Here is an 8,606-nt window from a genome sequence, read left to right on the forward strand (position 1 = left end):
AAACCAACGTAATTTCGAGGTTATATGTAGGGGTTCGTTTTATAGCTAGACTGTTGTACCTAGCTGCACGAGTGGTTGGATTAAAAAATTGAAACGTAGACTTCGGTCCTAGTCACCATGCGCTACACGATCGGTCTACAGCAATTTCCGAGCGTTGCGTTTCTGGCAGGTGGCTGACTGCGATTTCTGTGCTTACTATTTTCTAAACAAACAATGCAGGCCGGCAGTAATCTAGTGTTATCGCCGACGACCGAGGAAAAATCACCGACAAGACTCTGCATGCCGGATTAAGATACTATGTACACCGTCGGGCATTGTCCTGTAGCACTGAAGCTTATCACGAGCACCATGAATAAGAGCAAGTCCAAGAGGGCTCGTATTGACCACCACGGCATTCCCATTGCTGATCTGAGCAAGACTCTAGCTAATAGGGGTTTAATAATCATCCACCACGTCATTATTGTACTGGAGGGGGGGGGGGGGGGGAGGACCTTTTTGAGCAGCAAGTCATACTACCCTAGAATCAATCTCGTAGAACATGTTAAAGATCCTAGAATATCAAGAAAATACCCATCATCATCAAAGGAGGGGAGCGAGCCGTGGTGGCAGAACACGATTATTTGTAAGGATATCCTTGAAATAGTGTGAGTATATGTGGTGGAACTTGAATTGCCTCAAGTAGCAGGATGTGGATGCGGCCTGCAAATTACTACTTCATTAAACTAACCAAACTGTTCCTTGCTTCTATATATGTGAACGAACCTTCATTTTCCGGGAGAGTATCTCGTCGTGGTTGACCATCAACAAAGTATGGGTCAGTTGTCTCGATCTCTGGAACTGATACCGGCTTGTGCTGATCAGTCTAGGGTGTCTCGGGTAGTTGGGTGATCTTGGGCCTACTTGCCACTATAGATTCTCTGCTTCCATCCCAGATTGTGTCTGAATGGACATGGCTGATTGTGGCTGTCTAGGAAGCCTTCTCGCTAGTCTAGGAGCTTCCACAATCCAATTTAGTCCATGTTACGTCAAGAGTAATTTCTGCATGATTGCCTCCTTGCAATTTGGCTCTATCAGCACTATTATATTGCAAACATACTTGCAAGAACAGTGGCCATAATTCCAAAAACGTTCTTGTGAATGTCGTGAATTTGGTGAATACAACTACTAGCCTTTTTATTTTTTTTTGAAGCGGCCGGTATACAACTACTAGCCAACCTTCCAGCACCCAGACAATGCGTATACCCCAAGACATCACGCTTATATCATTGTACAACATCACCTAGTTTGGAAGTTTACGATACCCAAGAGATAAGGATGAAAACTCTGCAAGCCGTAGCTTGGGGAAATCAACAACAATCCTGAACATGATTGAGGTGTAACAGTGAGCATGACAGCAGCAGTTGAAAATTTGGTTTAAGCAGCGACACAAGCAAGCGCACATTCAGGGCCAAATTGGGGCAAGGCTTGAATACTGCAACATCTTGACCAAGCTGGATAGCAAAAATCATATGGCAAGTAGGAGCTCACTTCTGAACTGTCGTCAACACATAGGCACCTTATTATAACTGAAACGTGCTGCAAGGGATCATCCTCGTCCATAAGATGCAAAGTTCGAAGGTATAAGATATTCTTCAGATAATCAGAAGCGGCATGAAAAGACTGAAGCACCAAACATGGGTTGACACCTATCCAAGATATCAAACAGACCTCTACAACTAGTGTTCAGTATTCAGACAAATGGATACTATGAACCAAATGTAAACCAGCCAATTGCCATGTAGGAGTATATTATTACTTTCTCTTCTGCAACCAAGATATCAGTAATCAGGGAGAAGGAACACAGAACAAGGTGTGGTTGCACAGCACGAACATAGACACCAATCGCTTTGATGTGTTCCTCCTGCCTGCATAACGAAGCCAACAATGCTGTCATTGGTCTGCACTGGGATGGGGAAAGCATTAGTTCCCTCATCTCGTCCAAATGGTGCCCAGAACAAGTGCCAGAGAAGTTACAGCCTTTGGCGATCCCCCAAAGGTACCAATCGTTCCAGAAAATTTCACCACAACTTCCGAAGGTCCAAGCTGAATCTGCAAGGTACAAAAAGAACTGATTATTAAACTGCTGGTTATTTATTTGTACAAGAAGATTGGTAATTATCAAGCTACATTTTAACTACGGTTGGCGCTCACCTTTGTTGACTTCCTTGTCCTGGGAAAGCTACTGCATACCGGATTTTATCACAATTTGTTTGATCTGAAACTTGTTCTGAATGCCACCGATTACCTTTCATAGGCTCCATTTTCTCTTCCCCTTCTGAAATTCCTATTTTTCCGATAGGTAACCATGCGTATCACCATGCAACATCACTCAGCTAAACTTGAGAGCTACCGGCGTGCATGTAAATGTAATCGACTGTTTTCAATCATAGCTACATAGCTGGTTTACTGAACAGAAAATAAAATCTGAAAGTTTTCAGAAGCTTGAATCTGTTCTTACTTCTTATTGCTTTTTGACTAGAGTTTGTAGACTTCACCCAACTCGCTCCACCCCGCTTCCTTGCTCACATTGGCTTATCTGGATCTCCATCCACCTAGTAAGCAGCAGCAATGGCCGTGGAGAACGGCAGCCACACCAACGAGGAGGTCACCGTGGCCGGCACTCTCACCGTGGCGCCCGGGACAAACCGCTGCAACCTCACCGCCGTCGACAACATGCATTTTCCTGATTTTATTCTACGAATGAAGAAAACTAAAGGAGCACAAGTAGAAAATAAAACGGATGGATGGAGTGTGCAAATGCAACTAGGATTCAGGACGGGGGCGGGGTTTCCTCTTAACACGAATTATCCTCCTCTTTGATTTGTCCTCTGAATTCCTTTCTTCCTTCTTGGCTTGCCCTCCATACTCTGATTCTTCTTCTTTTCTCTCTCTCTGTACTCTGTCCTCCGAACTCTTCTCTTTTGTAGGTTGCTTCCACTCGAAGATGCTGGAGTGGTACAGCACGGCCCAGATATGGGTGATGAACTCGCCACCCTGCGCGAGGTGCTGCATGTGCGCCTGCACCTCGCCATACGGCGCTGCGTAGACCAACGTCTGAACCCACAAAAGCGCCAGCACCTTCCAGGGATCAGAGCAATGTGTCTCATCGAGTAGCCGCTTCCCCAGATCCACACCCTTCCAAAAGCCTTTTGTGCCTGAATCTTTCTGGTCGTCAGGATGTTGCGGCCCCTTTTGCATCCGCTCCAGCATATCCTTGGCCCCGCGCAGAACTGTCCTTGCACCCGACGCAGCATCATTGTACCAGTACTTTGTCTCCTTGGACGGACTTGGGAGTAACTCTGGCGCTGACCCCATCAAATAGACGCAATATTTGGACAGAGCATTGGCCACGCGTCGATTCTTCTCTCTTCCTCTCTTTCTCCTCATGCTGCCCTTGCCTGCGCGCTCCTCCTGCTTCTCCTGCTCCTGTTCTCTTAGTTCGCAGTAGCACGTCGCAATGTGCCACTCCATGACAGTTTGCGTGAAATAGAAGGCAATACTCGTTATATCCACTAGGCTGCTGATATAGGGAAGTGATTTTAACTCTACTCCATTGTCAACCAAGAAGGAAGTCCAACACTCGTTTGTTGCACAGCCCACGATATCATCAAGAAAATCAGTAATGGATGCCTTCACATCGTCCTCCAACCTAATGGCAGCTCCTTTATTGCTGTCGCTGCCCCACAAGTCCCAAAGCACCTCTCCAATGTACTGCATTCCGAGCATTCTAACCAAGCGGGCACATATCCGATGAAGATGGGCACCCATGGAGCTTATACTGTTATTACTGAATAACTCGCACTCTCTCCAGCAGCTCTCTTGGGCTACTAATGAATACTGACCGAGCTTATTCTGCCAGAGGTACGTGTCAAACCAATTAGTCCTGCTAACTATAGACACTTTCAGTCTCATCCACCACAACCAAATTATTTGACGGCTGATTCCCTTCTTTTGGTTCCTGGCAGTGGTGGACTCGAGGGCAATGTGTTGGGAGGGCCTTGCTTCTTCTTCATCCAATGGGTGGCCATCTTCTTCAACTTCTTTTGGCATCTTACTCTTCCTGTACCTAGCACACTCACAGGCAAAGGCAACTCTAGCCCAATTCGACATCCAGCATCGGATCAACTGCACCAATTGCAGCAGAGAAAGGGACGCCAATATGATAAGGGTGACAACAAGATCTCCTGTTGTAGTGTCCACAATGATGGTGTCAGTGCCAGGACCAGGAGAATTAGTTTGGTGTCCCGTTAATGCCCCAGGAATGGCAACAACTATCCCAACAAAACATATCCCAATGAATGAAGCAAATGCCCAGAAACTAGAAGTTTTTGCTTCATAGTAGTGAAGAAATGCGTTACTAGTGAAAAATGTTTCATAGAGAAAAGCCAACTCAACCTCAACCACCTTCAATGTCCATTCGTAGTCTGTCCCCTCATCAATACAGTTAACGGAGTTCTTCATAAAATCAATGTGGCTCAACCCTAGGAAATGCCGTTGCAACATATGAGACAAAGAGAAGGCAAAACACACATCACGAAAGGACGGTAAATCATCCTTTTCTTTGCTTATTATATCATCCATTGTAATCCAACTCCCTTCATCATTATTGGATGGAACCTCATCCGTACCAATGGGAAAATCAACTATAAAGTAGTCCATCTCATCAGACAAATCTGGATCTGCTATAACAAACTTTTCACCACCCTCTTGTTCTTGTAGTGGATGTTGATCTAACATGGTTCGCATTTTTTTTGGCATCACAAGCGATAGTGATCTATGAAAGCCCTTGATGAAAGTGATGGCAGACAGCACACTGATGGCTATGTTACCAACGTCACTAGAGATGGTTGATATACTCAATAGGAGGACATATCCACATTAGAGGCAAAGCTGAAATAGCATCTTTCAGAGCGGGCTCTTGTAGTCAATGCCGTTGAAGACAGTGACTGAGTCAATACAACCGAACAGGGTGAGTAAGGACACAGCCCATATAGGGTACATCTTGCTCTTTACCGGCGAAGATTGCATCAGACCAATGCTGTAAATCCCAAGGGATAGAGATAAAGCGTTTGCAACCAAGAAGCCCTTTTGGATGATCCAGCGGTTAGACCAACGGCGGCAGGATCCAAAGGCAACAACGAAGAAAGCGAGGACAATGGCGATGAATGCCAATGCCTCAATACGGAGCACTGTACCCCTAGGGCTCTTCCAAAGATTCATGGGTTGCTGCAAGATAGCTGTTGGCATTACATTTCCCAAATGCTGATTCATATTCCCCATCCGGCGGTAATCCACCTTCAAACAAGAAGACTTGTTGTTAGCAAAAACGCCAATTCAACCACTATCCCACTGCACTTTTCTCAAAGCAAGTATATATGATCGCACTTTACCGGTATATAAATTTCCATTCTGTGATTTCTCGTATTACTTTCAATTTACGTGTTTATGGTGTTATTTTCCCCCAATTCGAAAGAAATGTGCCTAGAAGTTTATAGTTTGCACTGTACTTTCTAACAACATATATTTTCACTTTTTCAGTAACCAGCCAATCATCAATGTGCCAGATGAATAAAAAACCGAAAACCAACACATTTGGATCTGCTGAACTAGATTCGAGTAGAAATTGAATTTAGCCATAGAATCAGATTATTTATTAATATTTCATTTGAAAGACACTTCGAACTGTAAGGAAAGAACAATCACAAATCTTTGTAGGAATGCACAATTTCTCGAACCATTTCCAGACATTGCCCTCCAGAACAAAAAGAATACAAAAATTACGTATAATTGCAGCGGATTGATTTATTAGTTTTTGTGCCAGCGTACCATATTTATTCTTTTCTGTTCCAAGCCCAGTTGAGCTTCACCGTTGCACACGAGCCTTCTCTTTCCTCTAGAAAGCCTACAGAGCGACTTCTCTATGAGTCCATATTTAATATTAGAAAACTTAAATTCAAGGCAAGTAAGTTGCAACATATTTGAAACTGGCGAGGTGGCTTCTGCTACATCTTTTTACCTGCATATGGTACATGGCTAATAATATTATGTTTTGGTTTTCAGTTTACTCCTATATCATAATAAGTAAACCATTTCTATTTTCTTCTTAATGAAATGCATGCAACACGTTCTCGAAAAACTTTGTCTAATCAACCCGTAATAAAATGGGATACCCTACTTACTTCCATGCCTATCTGAATCAAGGTTCAAAATAACCTGCTATAGCCTCTGCTACAGCCAGATATAGCGTCTGGGAAGCTCGGGGCTAGGATAGTCACCATTTAGCGCTAAACTCTATTTCCCACTAATAGCAGCTATTAGCCAGCTAAAACAGCTAAATGGCCATTCATTTAGCGCTAATGCAACATGACCTAGGCCAAATATTTGCACGGGCCGGCCCGATATTGCTACACATTGGCCCAAAATAGATGTATAAGAGCAGCAGCTAAGAAGCCAACAACTCATTGTTAACTTTATCAGTTTAATGCTAAAATATTCCAGGTTAATGTTTATATGTGCATAATCCACTGAGTTTGACATGTATTTTTCTAAACCGCTAAATGGAGCTATATAAGGATATAGCCAGCTATAGCATTTTTAGCCTTTGGAGGACCCAGTCGCTAAAGGGTATAGCGGGCTATTTTGAACATTGATCTGAATAGAGATATTTCTAGAGCTCAGTTGCAAGCCTGAAAGGTATTCTTTCAGACAGGAACAGGGAGTCTGAAAACTAGAACATCATCGTGGATTTCTCTGTTCAGGAAATAAGTAGTGCATGGATATGGTTCATGGCATAGGTAGAGATTGTCCCCCCAGTAGAAAAATACACAAAAATATGTCTTCACTGTAACAAAGACAAAAATGATTTTTGTGGTAGACACGCACCATGTTTCTGCTTTTCTGTAGCGTGCCGACTTGAGCTTTCCTTTTTGTCAAGTTGCTTTTCAATTGGCAATTTACCATAGTTGGATTCCCTGAATGAAAGAATGGCTTTCAAGTAAATATTAAGTTGTACTTTGCTCCTAACTTCTATACGTCAGATATTTAGCCATATGACTGCTCAAACAGAAACAACAAACAACATATTATGTATATATACTCTATGTATGATCACATGCCTAACATAAATACTATCACAGATGGTCTAGTATGCTCAATAACAACTTAGGAAACAATGCTCCCCGTTCCTTTTTCTTTAGAAAAAAAACACTGAAAACTGAAGCGTGAGCATTGATTTATCCTGTTGCAAACAGCGCGATGCATTTAAATAGTTCATAGCTTGAGTTTCCATCAACGAAAATACATAGGATACCTGCTCATAACGACAGATATAATGAGATAAACCTAGTTTCGAGTCACGTACCATAGTTACCATAGTTATAGCTGTTCAGATCTGAGCTTCCCTATTGCAGCAACCTTCTCACTCCTTCAGAAAGCCTACGGGTCTTCTCCACGGATGCTGCAAAAGCTAGCAGAGCTCTCTGGTACCCGTTCAAGGAGACTGAACTGGGTGCTGGGATGGTTATATTAGTTAGCAGAGCTCTTCATTACCCTTTCAAGTGACCAAAGACGTAGCCGAGAGTCTGCAGATTCAAAAGCACTTGCCCCAAGTTACTCTTTTAAACTCGTTGGTACCTGTATTCCGAGATTCAATCAGTATGTATCTGATGCACATTATAAATTGCACGCTTGACTTGCAGTGAGTTTTGGTCTTGGTTCCTTTCAGTGACGACAATGCATGATCAGATACTAGATTTCACATACCGCAAAGGGGATTATTAATTTATATATTGTTGAAATACTGCATGGGTAGTACATATATGGATAGCTGTGATCTCTCATGATTTTCTCTCGCTAGCTAACGATCGATGCTAATTAGAGCCTTGTTTCTTTTCTCATTAGCATGTGTGTTACCTCGTTAATGATGCATCACGTGATGAGGTACCTCGACTAATGATGCATCCTGCATGACAGCATGAGCTCTAGCCCGTGCCACACGCTTGGGCGGGTCAAATCCATTGGGTTTTGCAATCCCAAATCTAAATCTATGAAAAATATCTAAACCCACTAAAAAATCCATACCCGTGACCGGTTTAGAATTTTGCCCAAATTCGAACCCATTGGGTTAATGGGTACCCACGGGTCTACACTTTACCATACTAGTTTCTATCATAATCAACAAGTTTAATACAGTAAGTATCAAATTTATAGCGTATAGAATTACCTGATGAGTGAGAAGTCCATTGTTTATTAAAAATTACTAAAGGAAATTAAAATATAAACAACAAGTTTTATATTCAAATGATCATAACACCATACAAAGTCACAAATCCATCATATGTATATACAAACACTACAACTGCAAAGCAACAACACCCCCACCCGCTACCAAAACATTCAGGGTTCACCAGAATAAGAAGTGAGGGGAAGGGATATTAAATTTATTATAAATTCACAAAATAAAATAACAATTGCATTAGGTTGGATCGGGTTTAAAAAACCCACGGGTTTACGGGTTCGGGTATTGTAGGAACAAACCGGTGCCCATAAACCCAACGGGTAGGACTTTT

At 42.7% G+C, this 8,606-nt stretch overlaps 1 long non-coding RNA gene across 1 annotated transcript; it reads right to left on the reverse strand.

Moving 5' to 3' along the window:
- Positions 1-4,570: 4,570 nt before the first annotated feature.
- LOC112901885 lies at positions 4,571-5,920 on the reverse strand. The gene is made up of 2 exons (XR_003230415.1): positions 5,866-5,920; positions 4,571-5,334 (listed from the first exon to the last, which is right to left on the reverse strand). It is a non-coding gene; the product is annotated as an uncharacterized LOC112901885 (long non-coding RNA).
- Between the last annotated feature and the right edge of the window lie 2,686 nt (positions 5,921-8,606).

This window comes from Panicum hallii, chromosome 8 (assembly GCF_002211085.1).
Source record: "Panicum hallii strain FIL2 chromosome 8, PHallii_v3.1, whole genome shotgun sequence".
Lineage (NCBI taxonomy): Eukaryota > Viridiplantae > Streptophyta > Magnoliopsida > Poales > Poaceae > Panicum > Panicum hallii.